General features: G+C 39.0%; 1 protein-coding gene across 8 annotated transcripts in view; it reads right to left on the minus strand.

The window, feature by feature from the left end:
- The window catches only part of cadpsb (Ca2+-dependent activator protein for secretion b), a 195,616-nt gene that overhangs the window by 117,526 nt on the left and 58,740 nt on the right, over nt 1–19,350 (minus strand). The window lies entirely within an intron of this gene.

The following is a 19,350-nucleotide window of genomic DNA, read 5'->3' on the forward strand; positions in this document are numbered from 1 at the left end:
AAAAAGCTCGTAGTTGGATTTTGGCCTTGAGCTGACGGTCTGCCGCGAGGCGAGCCACCGTCTGTCCCTGCCCCAGCCTCTCGGCCGCCCCCGGGTAAAATGCACGTAGTCTCGATATATGTCCATCAACGTACGGTAAGTGTTGGTGTGAGGCACATCAACTTATCTTCAATTGCCTAACAGCGTTTTCCGCTTGTAAACAAACGAACAAAAAACTTGTAACACTTGCATTTATGCGTTGACATACCGGTAATTGTTCCATCCTACACGTACTGATTAGCAACAGGCTAGCAGCAGATAGCATGTGTTGCAGCCACAGCAGTACAGTAGTTGTAGTAAAGATCATCATAATCGCAATGATCATTGCAATAACAATATCGAAAGCAACAAGTCGTTTCATGCGCAAGATTTTACCTTTAGTATTTTTTGAGCACCGGACACATGAAAATGCATGGATAGAAAGAACATCCCTTCCATAACACAGCGGCAACATTGCTACAAAAACAACCGGTCTTTGTGGTGGCACGAGCTTCGTTCCACATCTGCCTTCATGAACATGTTGTCCTCCCCTGTCGTGATGATGGCAGATGGATGTGGTATATCCAAATTGTCCTTTTTAAGGGATTTTGATGAATAATGTTACTCCAGCTCTACTGTTGTTTTGGGTGGAGAAAATGTAAAACGGAAGTTGCAAGTAGAAATACGGAAGTAGAGCGGAGGTACCTCGGAAACTTGTCTATATTTCAAATTATAAGCCTAAAAAAGTTCTCATTTCGCTCTGCGGGCGGCACATCACGATGACATTGCCAATTAGGGTGCGTTCAAAGTCTCTAAGGAATAGGGCGAGTGTTCCATTATAACAACACTCTTGAGTTCGCATGGGTATCCGAGTGTGCCCTATGTGTATTCTATTCTGCAAATGCATCCTTAGCTAGTCATAGCTCCATAGGCTCCATTTGTGAGAAAGCTAGTTCATTTCAGGTACATGCTGATTTCCTGTTGAGAGAAGACCCATGCTGCCACAACAAAAGACATTGCTCTTGGCTTCAACACCAGAAGCAAAGCTTGCACTCTGGAGATTTTATAGGTAAACACAACTCCATTTGGCGCTATATGATGGTACAAAAGAATAATTTCAAAAGAATGGCTATCCACTGTTTGTTAAACAAAATGCTATGGTAGCACCGATTAGCCATTTTCCACGAACATTCTGAAGACTTTATTGCACAGGAAGGCTGTGTCCGATGCCTTATCCTGTTACATTAGAACTGTTTAAGGCTAGCCCCGGGTGTTTCAAAATGCCCAAATTCTGGAAAGTCACAACCGCTCGATTTAACTTCAGGTTTTAAAAAGGGGAGAAAAACACTGGACCATTTTTCTTGTGTTTTTTGGCTTCTAAAAGGATCCCTTTGTTGACAATGCTATACAGTATATTGAGGTTAAATATGGTGAAAAAGTATAATAGTTGGCCTTTAAAATCAATATTGAGCAAGATCAAAGTTGTTTTTCATTCAAATAACTTCAGATTTCAGTCAGTATCACTTCCTCATGCTAAAATTTCAACATGTGAGTTCCCCCGACTAATGAAATGTCTAGAAATACTCTTGTGTGCATTAATTTTTAAACACAGCCTTTTAAGTCTTTTATCTGTTTTTTATATCGTTATCATTGGAAGTTTTATTTTTTTTAATTCAAATTAAACTTGAAAGGTTGATAACTTGAAAATTACGCCGAGTGTAATTTGCATTCACAATTTAGGAAAATCTGAAAAAAAAAAAATTACTATACAGGTAGTCCCCGTGTTACGACGTACCCGATTTACATGATTTTGACCTTACGATGCCAGAATTAGCCGTTTTGTCTCCAGTCCTTTGTCGTGTGAACAGTACCTACCAGATCCCCTTTTCCCCCGCAGCCTCACCGCCATCTTGCAGTTCCTTTTGGCAGGGACGTCCCCTGTCAGGCCCCGCTTCCTTTTTCTCATGCTGCTGCTGCTGCTTTCTTTTCAGACTCGCGTTGAGAGAGGCGACACTCCCCTCTTCTCTCGCCTCTCTACTCTTTCTACAGCACCCTTTTCTCTCAGCACTCACTCGTGAGTAAAGCCCGAATAGTCATTGAATAAAACGGCATTTAACACAAAGTACCTAACAGTATCCTATTTTTTGCTGTATTTTATTAATATCATGTATCATACATGTTTTGGGATAGTTATCCTGAGATTTAGGGGGTCATTAGGGGTACTTAGCATAGGGTTAATTCCGACTCTGAGGTAATTTGGGTTCCAACCCCAGTATAGGAATGGAATTCCTTCGTAACCCAGGGACTACCTGTATTCAGTAATTTACATAATCATTATAATCATATGTACTGTACATTGTTAATGTTAGCAATGGTTAATTTGCACATCAAGACTGCAACACAACCAAAGGTGAGACGGCAACATCACATGGGCATTAGGATTTTCAATCCTTTTGTAATAGTAAGCAAGCAAAGACAAACAACAACCAGGAAAGTATTTAGAAGTATTAAGAAGAGCTCAGATCTCGGCTAGGCCTAAATTGTTAGCAATAGTCGAAACGGGGTCACGATACTGCAATATCCATCCGTCAACTTCTTTGTAAACAACACGGGAAATGATCAGTTTTTAAGCAAGGGGCAGAAAAATAATAATTTTTAAAAATCTGTAAGCGAGTAGGCCACTTTGTTCTTCATGCAGTATGACACATGTGCAACATTTTGTATTAGGAAGCTGGAAAAATGCTTCCAAAGACGCTATTGGCAAAAACAGATAAAATCAGATCAAATGTGTGAAGAAGAAAAAAACATGACGCAAGGCAATGAAACATTTGTATTTGTAATTTGTCCTTCAGTAATGTGTGTGTGAAAATGGCATAAGACCATACCCCTGCCAGGGAAGGAAAAACATCTCATCTTGATTCTAATGGTGAAAAAAAAAAAAAAAAGTAAAATGGAGGGTGGGCATGGAGCGCCTTATTTTTGTTTGTCTGTCAGCGTTAGTTAGCAAGCTTCTTTGTGCTTCATGAAGCATGGCTTAAGTGCCAGAAAGAAATGAAGGGACTCTACCATTTGCCTTCTGGGGTGAGGGAAATGGTTCTATTGTGACTTTAACTGCAAAAACAGAAAATACATTCCTTTTAAGAAAATCAGGAATATATTTGGCGTACCGTATTTGTGCTTGTTTCTTTGTCCTGTTTTAGAAATAAAGCTGCCTTTTAGTTCATGCAGAATGGCACATGCAAGAAAGAAAAAACAAGGCCCTCCATCAATAATTCTATACAGATTTTAAAAAAATGCAATGGATTCTTCACTGAGTTTTAGCCAAAGCATGTGTATATCTCAATAAAGAAAGTGCAGTGCCTAAGTGCCTAAATACTGATGAAGGGATCCATCTCAATTTGACCATTTCACTCCCTTTCAATCAAAGTCATCATAGAGCCAATTATCAAATGTCTGTAAAAGAACATTGTCACTAATCATTCACTTATACACTGGTGAATAAAACCTGCTCAGCCAGAGGTGGCAATCTTCGATACTTGCCAGACAAAAATAAATGTGGAGTGTTTTTGTAAGACACAAAATTGAAGCAATGACAGACACCGACCACATTATGACCACAGCTTTAGTCGGCTGCTTCATCAATGGAGGGTCTGGTGGCAGTTGAAACTCCTTCTGAGAAGGGACTTCTCTAGACATTCTCAGCAGGTCCACACTAATGGCAAATGTGGTAACGGATGTCATCAAGATGAAGAAGAAGGTCCGTGTGACTCTGGAGCTAGCTGACGGGTACCAGATGGCCAGACAGAATGCAGATTTAGATATGGGAGGAATGCAGCAGGCCAAAGACAATGACCTCTGGACATTTTCAAAGTAGGTCTGGTCATCCATTAGGATCTCAGAATGGAGATGCAGTGCACCTTCAACACTGTTTGCACAGTGGAAATGAGGTTTTGCTGACCTCAACTCAGGATGTTGTGAGTCAGTGGGCAGAATACTTAAAAAACCTCCCCAATCCCTCTGACATGCTTTTCCTTTACTTAAAGTGCCTATGGCAGCAAAAATAAAATTTATTTCATATTTCACGCAGTGTTTTATGCTCCTAATATGAAATGGCCCGTTTGAATGTGTGGAAGTGACCGATATATTTATTCCATTTTTTAATCCTGCGCCATGAAAATGACTGACTTTTCTGCATTGAGGAAGAATGCGATGTGACGTCAGCTGGCTAATCATCTTCAGTATACAGCCAATACTACGGTATGCAGAACGACTTCAAATTCAGCATATATTGCGTAATATTTTGTTTATTTTTTGCGTCACACCAGGCCAATGTCCTGCAGGCTTTTGTTGCTGCACCAGGGAGAGGCGTGTGAACCTTTTTGGGTTTCAAAAAGTTCCCGTTCACCGCGGATAATGGCCAAAACAAGTCCAACAACTAGGAAGTACTGGATCATGGCACACGTTTTAATAAAGCTTGCATTTTGTGGGTGACAATGTTCCTTGTCCACCGAGAAGGCCACTCGGCCGACGACCGGCGGCTTGTCACACACCATGGTCACTTCCACACCCTTGGTCCCACCGAGAATGCGCTTTCCTCTGCTGGGCCACGAGCAGCCTCCCACTCCGACGTCGGCCGGTTTGGCTGCCCAATCCAGCCCGCTCGGTCTTATTCATTTGCCCGCCAAGAATGCACTTTCCTCGGCTTGGCCACAGGAAGCCCCCCGCTCCGATGTCGGCCAGTTCGTCCACTAAGAATGGACCATTTTCGGTGTTCAGTCCCGGCGACGAGCGCTGCCAGCCCGCCGTGGCCGCAGTAGAATGACGAGCCGTAACTTTCTCGCCACCGGGGGATGGCCGATCGGTGAAGACAATCAACCCCGCCACTGTGTGTGACATGTGTCGGGGTAGTTTTGTGTGATTTTTCGATTTCGAAAGGTGGAGAATAAGACTTGAAAAAGCAGCTCGGGTTAGCATGTCTTTTAGCTGTCACGCCTCCTGTTTTGCTCATGCTCTTTCCTCAGTCTCTGAAGGCGGGGCAGGGAAATGACAAAAGCTAGACTAACTCCGTTGGCATAAAATAGCATTCGGGAGAGGACTAAGTCGGCAGTTTTGACCAGTAATATTGTCCTGTCATACTGAATAAATGCATTTTTAATGTTTCATATTCCATTTAGCACAAGACTGTTATTTGTCATGACCATACCATTTATTTAGCAATTGGGGAAAATGCTTAGATAAAAAGAATATCCAGTAAAAATATTGGAGTAGAGAGATCAATTATGACATTTTGCTGCTCTCTGTTATATTTTCCTTGTTCTGAATCTTCCCCCTCAATGGGCTGAGTTCTAAATCAGAAGAAATCGTGACCCTGCCGACGTCATCATCCAGCTGGGGATGCTAGAGTGCTATATTGACAGGCGGGTCTAAACGGCAGATTAAAAGGCTAATATGTCATCATCTGCGCTTTGCCAAATTGTTGTATATAGTCGAATCGTCTCAAAATATGATTTAATTCACGTAATAATGCTATTTAGGGTTTTTTCATGCTGTCACAGGCACTTAAAGGAAACAGAGTCTGGGGATTATTTAGCACGGTACCCAAGCAATGAGCTTGAAATTGTCTAGGTGGTTAAAAAGCTCCTCTTTGCCAAGGCCCATAAGCTCCATGAGATCCACAAGGAGATTCCTCAAGGTTTGCATGTTGTGTTGCTGTTAGGGGCAGGAATCGAAATCCGATTCCAATTCGGAACCGGTTCCGAGTGTTTCGAGGCCTTGACATCACAATGAAAAAGCCTTAACGATCCCTTTAACGATTCCTAAAGACGCGTATTGCGTCGTGACGTGTGTTGTTGTCCAGACGCATCAAACTAGCATGGCGCCAAGAACCACTCGCTCCAAAGTTTGACTACACTTCACCAGGAAAGAGTGTGAAAATGAAAGGTTGCGATGGGTAAGCACGAGCATTGCAGCCATAAACATAACAATGAAAGCACGTAGGTTCAAACGCACGAAAGTGTGTCTTCATTTTACGACGAAAAATTACAACAAAACAACTTGCAGTCATTGCAAGGTGGAGATAACTGCATCGGGAGGAAATACGACTGTGCTGTCCTCACAGAGAGGCTAAGGCTCAGTCCTGGCTATACAGCTAGCTAAACTCCCAAATGATGATGCAGAAGACGTTGGTATAATTTGCTGACTTTATTCAACCATCACTTGAAGAGTGAAACTAAGAATAGAAATGAAACAAATCAATTTCGTCCTCAATAACAAACAGGTTTGCATCAACGTAAATCAGCGATGATTAGCTGCTAATAACAGTATGGTTAGCATTCGTTCACTAGCATTAGCACATCGTTCAAACCACTACACAACTGGATTTAAGTGTCCGATCACGAGTGGAAACACAACAACAACAACACAAAAGATGATACATACAGGCGTTGACTCTGTAGATATGAACATTAACAAAAAACGTAGGCTCGTAGAAGTGTTTCCCTCTCTCACTAACTCGCTCACTCGCTTGGATGCGGCATTTCTTCTTTGGGTGTAAGTGCGCTCTTCTTCATGTGAGCGCATTCTTCTTCGCGTGAGGAAGCGCAAGGGCACCCCCACTTGAGCGTGTAAGTGCCACAAAAACTAAAAGGCATGCAATTCAATGTAATGGTAAAATAATACACGTTAACCGAGCAGTCCCCAAACTGCGGCCCGCGGCCCAAATACAGCCCGCCTCCACATTTGGTCCGGCCATTTTGAATTTTTTTTTTTTTTCCTCAATTGTGTTATTTATTTTCTGGCCTTTTCCTTGAAGAATTCAGAGAGGGTTATTTGGTTATTATCTATTTAATCAATAGTCTTTTTATTATTAATTATTATTATTATTATTATAAAGAATCCAGAAAGGGTTATTTGATTGTGGCTTTCTGAAAAACAATAATTTTTTACATTTATGCACTTCTGCAATCGTCACACTTTTTCTGTTACAAACTGACCCCGGCCCCTCATCAGAGAAGGGAAAAGTTATGTGGCCCTCACAGGAAAAAGTTTGGGGACCGCTGCTTTAACACATATTGCCAAAGGCAGAACAAAAACCTATCTGCCAATATATACCAATATTTTTTATTTCTATTAGATAAATGTTTCAGTAAAATGTTACACATTCTTGTGTATTTGCCACTTATTGCCACAGTTAACATTGAGGCTTTGGGCCTCTTTTGATCTCGTTGTGAGTTTGTAAGGTTGTGACTTCTGATTAAACAAACTCGATGCCAATCAAAACGTTTGTTCTTCTTTTTCCCCAAATTAGAATCGATAAGAGAATCGATAAAGAATCGAATCGTTAAGCAATATCGATAATGGAATCGGAATCGTAAAAATCCTATCAATTCCCATCCCTAGTTGCTGTCCTGGTTAACAGTGACAGTACATCTGGATTGGCAAATCGAAGTCCTCTTTTAAATTGAAGCAAAGTGTAGGCTCCTAACTGTTTTTTAAGAAAGGCGTAATAACAGTGGATTTGTCTCCGCTGCTGGTCCTCTAACTATTAAAGGAGGTGGTTTGTTAGATGGATGGTTTAAGCTATGCACGCTTGCCATGAGGATGCAAAAGGAGACCTAACGGGCAGATTAAAATTTGCAGCAGGCAATAGAAAACTGTTTTAAAATGAGCACTTGGAGACAGACTTCCACCCCGATCACTCGTGTGTGACCTCTCTCTTTGCCCGTGACTGCCACACTGCTGCCAATGGGATGGCCTTAGAAATATCATCAAAATAATAAATTATGATTGTGCATAAATTGACTTATTCAATGAATTTAGAGGTTTGATGAACACTGTTCACATACGTACAGTATTTTTAAATGAAGCGAGATGATGTCAACCTCACTTGACAGCGCATATGTGTGCCTGAGGCTCAGGGCAAAAACCACCGGATAGAATAACCAAATGTGAGTCGTGCGACAAAGAAGCCATCACGTCAAACTTTATCCACAACTAGAAAGGACGAGACCAAGTGAGGGAAGCTTGCTCGTTATCTAACAGCTAATATTAACTTGTGTATACCAATGGTATACCATGTATCATTTGTTTTTGTGTGAAAATAAAATAGCACCAATCTAATATAGCTCAGAGGTAGAGCACACATTTAACGTATGAGGTTGCGGGTTCAGTCCAGTCCATGCAAAAAAAAAAAAAAAAACATTGACAAAAATCACTCAGGTGAATGATCATTTATTTTACATTAGAATTAGCTTTTTGAAGCCCTTGTTGTATAGTCTTTGTTAAAATAAGGGCTTCACATTCACCTAGAATGTAAAAAAAAATCACTTTTAAAAAATTTAATTGTTTTAGGCTTCAATTCATTTAAATATATTGTTGCAAAATGTTAAAAGTGTTAGAAGTAAATGTGTATTTTTTTTCTTTCAAAAATACTATTTCTCCTTCCCATCTACCTAAGTCTAAATGTCTAATTATGTAATGCTAGAATTATGATGTACGTAAAAATGAACCGTTTTATGCTGGTTTATTCCATGCAGACTAGTCTGTATGCTCTTTTTTTTTTTTTACATTCACTTTAGGAAGTTGAAGTTTCTCTCTATAAACAAGCCATGTGCCGGTATGATATTCTGATGGTATGATAACCTTAAGCCAAAATATCACGGTTTCATAGTTTCACAGTATTGCAATTACAGCTCCAAAATTTTACAAAACATTAGTAAGTTGGAACATAAATATAATGTTAAATTAAAAGAAATAAAGAAATAACAAAATACTCTAAATGAAATTAAAATAAATGCAGTCCTTTGGGGGAGCCTAAACCCACAGCCACAGCTCAACATTATTATCATCAGAACAAAAATAATTGAATTATTTTCCATAAAAATGACTCGTATGACTCGTATCATGTTTACATTATACCCACAGTGGCAGGGATAAAAAAACAAACAAAAAACACATTTTACCACCGCGAGACTCACTAAACACGCTGGCGTTAACTCTCGTAGCTGGTGGGAAACTATCATGACAGCGGTTACTAACTTTTAATTTCGTATAAATGCAAAATCATATTGGAGGTATTGCCTCCTCGGCAGCCACCCTCTAGCCTGGTACTCCAGACTCACCGCTGTTCCAGCTATTGAGTCTGGCCACCATTAAGCGGATAAAATTTCCAGGGCGGAGCAAGCAACAGCAAACGGACAGCGGAGTGGACCAGTCAGCGACGGGCGGGACGAGGGACTTGCGCGCGGAAGTAAATATACGAGGAGAGCGGAGTTTATTCAACATGGCTAGCGCGAGACAGACTGTTGTCAATGACTTGTGTTGATGTGTTTTTGGTAATTTAAAACTGATTTTACCGTGGATTGGAACATATTCTCGGCTCTCCTGGTCGCCATCTGTGTTGTTGTGGAGACGACTTCCGACGCGGAAGAGTGACGTTGCTCGTTAAGTACACGTTACGCAAATAAACAAATCTGATTTGTCGATTGATTTTGTACTTGCTCGAGAGGCCGTTAATGGGCTGGGTCCCAGACTATACTCTCAGTGTTTGAAAAACACGGGAGAATAGTCTGGCCGTATGTTTTACATATCGTTTGGCCCTCCTCCTCTAAGCCGCAATCGTCTGTAACTTTTCTATAGCTGAAGTATTCTCATACAAGCGATTTTGTTTTCTTCCATGGGGAAAAAAGTTTCACCTGGAGTTTCACCTCCTCTGGCCATCGTATAGCACAGCTGACTCACTGACACTGAGCAACAACCGGTGGTGGAGGTTTGAGCCTTGCAGCTGCAAGCGAGGGATTTCTCCATGCATTTTTGGGACATAAGAAGTAGGTCATACATTAGGGACGGTGTGACGGAAATTTTTTGCGATTTTGAAACCTTGACGTTTTCATTAGTGTTGCACCGATACCATTTTTTTGGCCCGATACCGATACCTGACTGTGCAGTATCGGCCGATACCGATATCACTGTTTGCAAAAAATATATATATATAAAAAAGAATATATATATATATATATATATATATATATATATATATATATATATATATATATATATGTATATATATATATGTATATATATATATATATATATATATATATATATATATATATATATATATATATATATATACAGCATATATATATATGTATATACTGTATATATATATATATATATATATATTTACATATACAGTATGTATGTATAAGAGAAGCAACGATACAGTTAAGTCACGGTTCGGTACGATTTTCGATACAATTCAATACATTTAATGCTCTGAAACAGAAAATACCACTGTTATTTATTTTTTTTAATGTTTTTTTTTATCTGCTAACAAGCAAAAATAACAATGCCATCATATAAACAAGCATGCAAACAAGCAAACTATTTGTAAAGTGAGGTGGGGCACACTGTTGATTGCTGCAGCTTTCTTAGCAGCTATATTTACCACATGAGCAAAACATCCTATTTGTGGTCCGAGTCCATATGTGTCACGTACTGAATTAACAGTATTTGCAGCATTATCTATCGTCACTGGTATGGATTGATTTGGCCAGCATAACTTCTATTCAGTTATGGCGGTTTTTAATTCATCAATGTGGTATATAGACTATGCATCACTCTGGTCTCACGCAGCTAATGGCATGGGATCTAACGTAGTACATCTAGGTTGCAATTTGATGATATCTAGTGTGTGCGCGCGAGAGTTGGCATGGCATCTAACGTAGCACATCTAGGTTGGTATTTGATGATATCTACTGTGTGCGAGCGAGTGTTTTCTGGGAAATAAGAAAGGAAGAAAGAAAGAAAGTTAACAAATGCCACAGAAGTCACTTCTGCTCATTACTGCACAACACCAGTAAATGACAATCGACTTTCATAAACAGGACGAGTTTGAAGTACAGTGCTGTTAATTTGCCAGTCATTGTTCATCATGAAACCGTGAGTTTGGTATCCCATGGTCTTAACCTTTCTGATCGCAACATCATCACAAAAGTAAAGGCTGGTAAAAGCATGCTAATCGATGGTGAATTTCATATTAGTCTGAGTAAGGTATCATCGCGGACTTGCGTTGTTGTGAACACACTTATTACTGAAGACGAAGGTGTTTATTTCATCTGGTAAATTAGAGACAAACTCTTACGGATGTCATGCATCAGGATTTGGGAATGTAGCTCACATGGGGAGGACAGTACAGTTGCGTTCAAGGGATGCCAGTAGATGGTACCAGCACCCTAAATGTTGGTACTCGTCGATACCGATACCAACAATTTGGGCCAGATCGGTGCCCCCTGCCGATATTGGTATCGGTGCAACTTTAGTTTTCATACTAAAGTATACCTTGAAACCGGTAATCGGCACATGTCTACGATAAACTTGAGTGCTTTGTAGGTTTGGATGCGGAACAATGGTGAAGGACTTGACTACCCTGTGATTCAGTTGGATAACATGGCTACTCAGCTTAACTCGACATAACCTTGAGACCTGACTTGACATTGTGATTCGACTCGACTCGACATAACATTGTGACTTGACTTGACTTGACTTGCCCACAACAGAAATATTTAGACTACAAACCCAACTCATTTGGGACTCAGAGGAACTTGTGCAATTGTCTGATAGGGCCTAACGCACTTTGCTTTCAATCGCAAATAAAGTAACAACATACTTTATAGCTACATATTCTATAGTTAGTGAAAAAAAGGTCAAATATTATCTTGAAGCAGAAAACTATGGCTATGGCTGGCCACTTGCTAGAGCATAACCGTTCTGAACCCTAATAAAAAGTGATCAAAACAACAACTTGCTTTATCACCAAGTGAAGGCATTAAATATGAAAATGACTTCTTTTATCATGGCTGTTAAAAGGCGAAAAATGGGCTTGGCATATGGTGAAAATGAAGCAGCAGGAGGTAAAGCTTGAGGTCAGCGCCTACGTGAAGCAACAAGCACCCACTGCTGATCCTTCAGCACCCCGATCTTTTCAGGCCGCCAGCTACTGAAAGGTCATGGATATCAACATGCTCATGGGAGTAACATAGTCTGACAGGCAATCTGATGACAATTAGAAAGACTAAAAGGTCCGTCCTTCGACCGATAGCCAAGCTGACAGCACTGTGGCTGCTAAAGACAGTAGTCGACCGCAGTAGCAGGCAAGGCGAACAGCAAGTTAAAGGTGAGCAAGCAGAGGGATGACATCAGGAACTCCACCAATGTAAGCCCCCTCACCCTAGATGAGTAGATGGGCAGTAGACAGCCAGGACAGCCACAGGCGTTTTCATGCGCACAACAAAGAACGGAGCGGGCAGATTGCTAGCTGAATGGCACCAGGAGGAGTTGAAGCATCTGCTCTATATTTAGACCTGCGCTATGCCATGTGTGTATGTGGTAGAAAAACAAGCTTCTGTTGTGAAGTGATAAACGACTTGAAAACTGCTGCTAAAAAAAATTCACATTTTATGTCTTTTATTAAATCAAAAATGTGACCTGCACTGTCACATTACCACCCCCTCAAACCCACTAATTTCTTCCTATGGCATTTCTTTGCATATCTATAAACAAGATAGATCTCGAGTTGTGTGTTTGGTGGGGAAATGAGGGGTGATTTTAACGAGCAGTGGCCACTCTTGATCCTAAGTCATTTAACCTTTGTCAAAATAGGGGAAGATTCTGCTGAGTGATAGCGAGCATAAAAAAAAAAAAGATTATCAAAACACTTTAGGCTGCTGATTAAAAAGTTTAGAAAAAGAAAAAAATCAACATGAGAAATAAAGACATTATTCGTGATGTAGCTTGACATTTCTGGTAGCAATAAAAGTGGTAGAGTAGATTAGTAGTAGTAAATAAGATTTATTTCTGCCTGTAGTACAAAGTATTATTATGAGTTGTATCAAACATGCTGATCATGGAGGTTAATCTATTATGAATATAATGCAAGTTTTTGTGTGTGTGTGTGTGTGTGGGAGGGGGGGGGGGGGTTTAATGTATTGCAATTTCATCCTCAGGGTAATATGTGTAGTTGAACATCCTGATATGACTCGTGATGTAGATTTGTAATTCTAGAAAACTCGTCCTTATTTCCCATTGCAAAGCATATAATACATTTTATTTAATTACCAAATTTGCCGGACAGCGTGTTGATGTTAATAGGTATGCATATTTTTGATCTATCAAATATATTTGTGTAACATAGCTCTATATAAATATCCCATCTAAAGACATGGATACCTGTGGTTTATGGTAAGGTGCAGTGGCGCTGGAAGTCACTCACAGCAGGGGGTGCTGAGGATGTTTTTTTTTTTTTTTTTTTTTTTTTTCCCCAATCCAAAGACAGCCGTTTCGGTCCAAATATGTCATGCTCGCAGAATTTCTACATTCAAGGCATGCACAATGGGAGTACACACGGATGCTGGATAGTGTACGTACAAGTACTAGGCTATTACAGAAATAAAAGTGCCCATGTATAATAATGTAAATCCCCGCAACTAGACAGCGCAATGACACACGAACACATTTGAAAACTAAAAGGTCCAATAAACCTCAGTTTAACACCCCCCATTTCACAACACTAAAATAAATTGCACACGGATGTCTACCAGCACTCTGCACGGCGGCAGCTCAACAGCACCAAGTAATAATAATTTGGCAACAATGCAAGCATGTCTTACCTATTTGAAGACACCAAAGGTAGATTTCTTTTCTGGATTCCACGGTCTAAATCGGCAGCTAACATTTCCTCGCTGGGCACCATTGTAGAACTACAAACATAATCATCTTCCTGTTTGACTTTGAATTGAATTTTACAAAATTTCACTGTTTTTGTAAGAAAAAAAATTGCTCATTCGTTTTCCGCCATGTTAACACCTCCTCTGTCAACAGTTAACTTTTCTGTTCCAATAGCGCCTTATTCAACGTGACCCGGTAGCAAGCAAGGTAGCAAGCTGTTAGGTGGTGGCCATGTTATTAACATAACATATAAAACATATAAAAAATAAATAAATAAATAAAACCTTTTTCCAACATATATATTTAATCCTCAAAGTTGAATACACTATTGTTTCAATGTGTTTTTTCATTTGTTTTCAAAAAACTAAAAAAAAATAACTAAAACTAAATAAAACTCAAGTATAAGTAAAAAGTATAGCGTAGTAAAACTACTCTTATAAGTACATTTTTCTCAAAAAGTTACTGAAGTAAATGTAACGGAGTACATCAGGGCTGCAGCTATCGAATATTTCGGTAGTCGATTAATCTATGAACTAGTTAGTTCGAATAATCGAGTAATCGGATTAGGGACATTTATCATATATAGAGAATATATTTTGCAAAACAAAGGCTTGCCAAGATGGCACTTTCAAAAGAGCATTAAATGCAAATACAAAATGAAATTCCTGAATGTTTCTTTACACTATGTAGAATTGTGTTTTCATTTAAAAATAAATTAAAATACCTGAGCTTAGCCTCAAACGATATTAATTTTTTTTTTTTAAATGACGACCTAAGTACAACAAATGAACAATTGGCAAATCGTTCAAACACATATTCCAACAACAACAAAAAAATGGCTAAATATACCTATAAATTAAATTACAAATGCATAAAATAACATATTAGCGCAAACATAACTTACCTTATGTTGGACTTAACAGGGAGCAGCGGGATTCAGCCATGTAAATGAGTTATGTCATATTCACTGTTGCCGCTAGATGTTGGTGTATCCACCCAAATCAATAAAACTAAATGCAAACATTTTCAAAACAAACCATTACAATGCCAAGTTTTTACCGGATGACTTGAATTAGCTTTGTTTGGGAAGACTTTGGTTCACTCACTATGAGCACATTGTATTCATTAGAGATGTCCCGATCTGATCACATGATCGGAAATCGGGCCGATCGCGTCATTTCTAAGAGGATCAGAATCGGGTGAAAAGGATTGTGTTTTGTTTTTCTGCTTCATGCTTGTACAGTCTCTCACCCTCCCTCCTGTTAAGCAGTGCGACCAAACTGTTTTTCTTGGTCACCAGTGCAGCTGGCCTTTGGTACTTAAAGTTAATGATGATTGACAGGTTTGTAGCTTTGATCTGGCCAGAGACGCCTCAATAGCGCTACGATCAACAGCACAAATGTGTTAATCATCGTTAAGCTTGGGACACAGTCCGAAGTATCCCGTGGAAACTCATTTATTGAGTGTGTGATAGGCTGTTCTCGGCAGCGTGAGGGTCAAAGCAAAAAAATAAACGGTATCGGCTCTCAAAATCAGGTGACTCGAACTCTGACTCTCAGACTCTGAAATACGCGATCTGGACATCCCATGTATTCATATCCATTCATCCATTCATTTCTGTTTTATCAAATTATGTGTGAACAATGAAGATTGGTGTACATAAAAGGGATCCAGGAAGATACTGTATGTCTCTACACAATTGCTGCTTTTATGAAGAGAAAGTTAACATAATTTTTTTTTTTTTTTTTTTTAAATCAATCACACGTCCTCTTATGGGTCTAGTGCGCATGCGCACATTGCGATGGCGATGTTGAAACGATATATTGTTCAGGCCTATTTCAGAGTGAATGACTGCAGTGAGATTCTAAACCACTGCAAAAGAAAAACATGTCATCGTAAATTTGTTTGGGTTGGTTTTTGAGTTTAGTTGTTCTTGCTGGCACCATGGCACTGAAAGAGAAAAAGGTGCAAATACAGTGTCACTGTCAGTGGTCAAATATGTCTATTTTTCATTTTCGGCAGCCTTCAAAAATACTGAAAGGTCCTTCGTCTTTGCCATTTGTCTGCAAAAAAATGCAAATCCCCCATGATAGTAAACCTCTGCTGGCCTCTGAATCCCACACAATCTAGCAAAGTGTTCCATTAAATCCCAGCAGCCCTGTGCCCTGCTGACGGAATTGCCTCCTAGTGAGGATTTTATCATTTAGCAAGCAGGGACAATTGATAGCGACTGGTTGCTTACTGAGAAGATGCTGAAAGTCATCATTAGACGGGTCTAATGCATTCATTATGGAATGCAAGTGGAATAAGAATAGGTGCCTAAAACAGCTGGGGTAAGCATCTGGAAAGAGACATTTTAAATTGTTTTTATGCAAATTCTGTTCTGTTTCTCAATATTCACAATTGGAGATTGAGCGAAGGGTGGATTAAGATGTGCTTACGACTTAAACTTTCTCCTGTTCACTGGCCCTGTGGTGTTACTTTGTGGAGCCTCTGCAGATGTTCTGGATGCAGATTTGTGACCTCATACCATCAACTTTGCTTGTAGCTCATGCTCATTCAAACTAGGTTAAGCATCATCAAAGGAATTAGAAAAGAGGCTATGGAAATGTCTCACAGCACAGCATCCGACGTCAAGTTAATGAACCCCACTGAGGAACAGTACGTATTGATCTAATCCAAACAAGGTATTAAGACAATACTGAGCAATTTATTTGATTTCTTCAGCATCACCAATGTGTGCAGATGGACAATTTGGATTGGCTTCACTTTTAAGCTCGGTTGGACTACTTGTGTCATCAAGAAGTGCGTTTTATGTGTTGAATAAACATATGCAAGAGCGCCAGAGGTTTCCTCCAAATATGACCGTGATAAGACTTTTAATCGGGCTGCTGAAGAAGGAATACATCAGTGCTGCTTTTAACATTCCCACTGAGAGCAGTAAAGTAGGAACGATTGCAGGAAAAGAGTTATATGTGCACGAGCCCCGAGTCTATAATCGCAACATATCTACCCTGCGAGTGACGCATTGGACATTACAAGATACAGATAGCTGACAAGTTAATGCAACAGTAAGGTTTTTATTTTATTTTTTTTTTTATTTTTTATTTGCTCCGAGGCTCCCGAAGAAGAGATTTGTAATCTACTTTGAATGCACCCAGCCAAATGCAAATCAACAGTCGTAAACGGGCACGTGTGTGTGACAAACACATGGCCAGAAGCTAAAGTAGCCAAGCTAATAAAAGCTAAATGCTGAGAGAATCTTTTGCGTAATAACGTCTTGAAATAAACCCTGAGCCTTAAGTTTATTGTGCGACAAAGTTTCTACAAGCAATGTAGAAGACATAGCTGGGTTGCACTTAAACTACCACATCATAAAAGCTGGTCATTGTCTGCCAACCCTGAAAAAAAAAAAAATACGGGACACCTGATAGGTAGAGCTGGCCGGCCCTATAACCGTCAACCTTTGATAATTTTTTTGTATGTGAAAAATTATTTTTTTATTATAATAAATTTACTGAAAAACTGAATAAATTAGGTACATGTTTGAGTGACATAAACACATGAAAAACAAAAATTATTTGCAATGTATTTGTAAAACAAACAAGACTAGAATAAAATTAATCTCTGTCATGCTAAATTTAAAATTGTATAATTTTAATCCTTAAGGCCCTGAGCCCGATATTTGGAAATTTTTTCATATATCGGTCTCAGCCTTTTTTCAATCTGACCGGCTGATATGAACTTGAATTGAACTTGAAACTGAAACTGAATTGCTCAACTGACTTAGACGAGGTCATCAGGGCTTTCTTTTCCGTGGAAAATTTTCAGAGAGCTATTTATTTAACTTTTTATTAAACTTTATTAAAAAAATGTTTCTGAGTCTAAGAAATTCAGGCACTTCTGGAGTTATTATTTTCTATTTGTGCGATTCAATTAACATGCTTTAGGCGTTTCAAAGAAGTTTAGTTTTTATTTATTAATTAACGCCAATTTTGACACTTTTACTGCAAATGAATATCGGCTCCAAAAATCGGTTATCACCCGCTCTAATTACTAATTATCGGTATCGGTTCTAAAAAAAAAAACATATTAGTCGATCTCTATAACACAAAATAAAACACATTTCGAGTTTCATGATGATACGGGACAAAGAGCGTCCCTTGTAAGCTTAATATGGACGCGCACATTTGTTACGGAAAACCGGACGATTCCATTCCATCCAAGGGACGGTTGGCAACCCTAGCAGCAACAGACCACAAAAGTAGGTAGTAGTACTTCACTGGTTTGGGAACTGGTATTTTGAGGTGAAATTGTTGCACAGTTTGTGCTTCAGAGGCAAAGTGTGAGTAGAATTGCATAAACTTACATAATATCGCTGTCAGAAATGACTTCACATCTCCAAAATCACTAAATTTGAGGAGATTAAAGTAGTAATAATAATATTAATTAAAAAAAAAATACCTGGTAAAGGTACCAAATATTGCATTCTTCAAGTTGCAGTTGCAATTGTCTGTTTTAGTGCTATCATATAAAGTTGCGTAATCACATGAATACAATAACCTGAAATAATTCAAAAACTCATCCACGTTACATCTTTTGCTGTAAACATAGACATGAATGCCTAGCTCCTGGCCAGACATCAACTTTTAATCATTTATCAAAGCAAACAACTCTGGTGACAACATCTCCCTGTTTTCAAATGTTTTAAAGTCATGGGTCATGAGTTAAATAAAAGGATGATCTGATTAAGCAGTCAAGGTGATCTGTATGCAACTTACCTTTGTGGCTGACCGCTTCTTCGTGCACTGAAGTATCACAGCTGCCAGTTTTTGGCATTGCTCAAATGTATTGCATTTGACCTATTTTTACTTGTTATTTTGTATTCTACAAAAAAAATCAATCTTGAGGCGAAATAAAGCTGCAGTTTTACGACATTTCGCATGTTCAGAGAGTTAATAGAGTGTGTTTCAAGATATTTTAAAAGCTTTATATTTAATTTTGTCAGCAAAACAAAGCAAACAAAAAACAGACAAAAACGGGGCATTAATATCAATTAGGGAAAAAACATTAAATTGACCAGATATGTTCATATTAAGTTGATCCAACGTTGACAATTTGAAACACAGTTAGTTAGTGTGCTTAAAATTAATAATCATAAAAATAATAATAATAATATATTTTATTTACAGTGCGCTTTTACCGATGCTCAAAGACGCTTTACAATTGACACAAAGACAAGGCTCACACAACACGTGCAGTACAAAACAATAGAGAAAATAATTATAAATTAAAAGCCAGTTTAAAAATGTGAGTTTTTTAACAATTTTTTGAATGTGTGAAGATCAGAACAGGTGTGGATGGGTTTAGGGAGTGAGTTCCAAACTGAAGGGGCAGCACAAAACACAGCATAGCAAAACACATGGCATGACAGTCCCTTTAGCGCAGCTCTATCTAGTTGATGCACAACGCAACCCCAACCACTACTACTACTACTACTACTAAGACTGCGCCTTATAAAGCAGTGCACACTATATATGAAAACAACTTTTAAAAAGCATATACATTGAATGTGTGCCTTTTAATTCTGATGCGCCTTATAGTGCA

Source organism: Corythoichthys intestinalis, chromosome 9 (assembly GCF_030265065.1).
Source record: "Corythoichthys intestinalis isolate RoL2023-P3 chromosome 9, ASM3026506v1, whole genome shotgun sequence".
Classification (NCBI taxonomy): Eukaryota; Metazoa; Chordata; class Actinopteri; order Syngnathiformes; family Syngnathidae; genus Corythoichthys; species Corythoichthys intestinalis.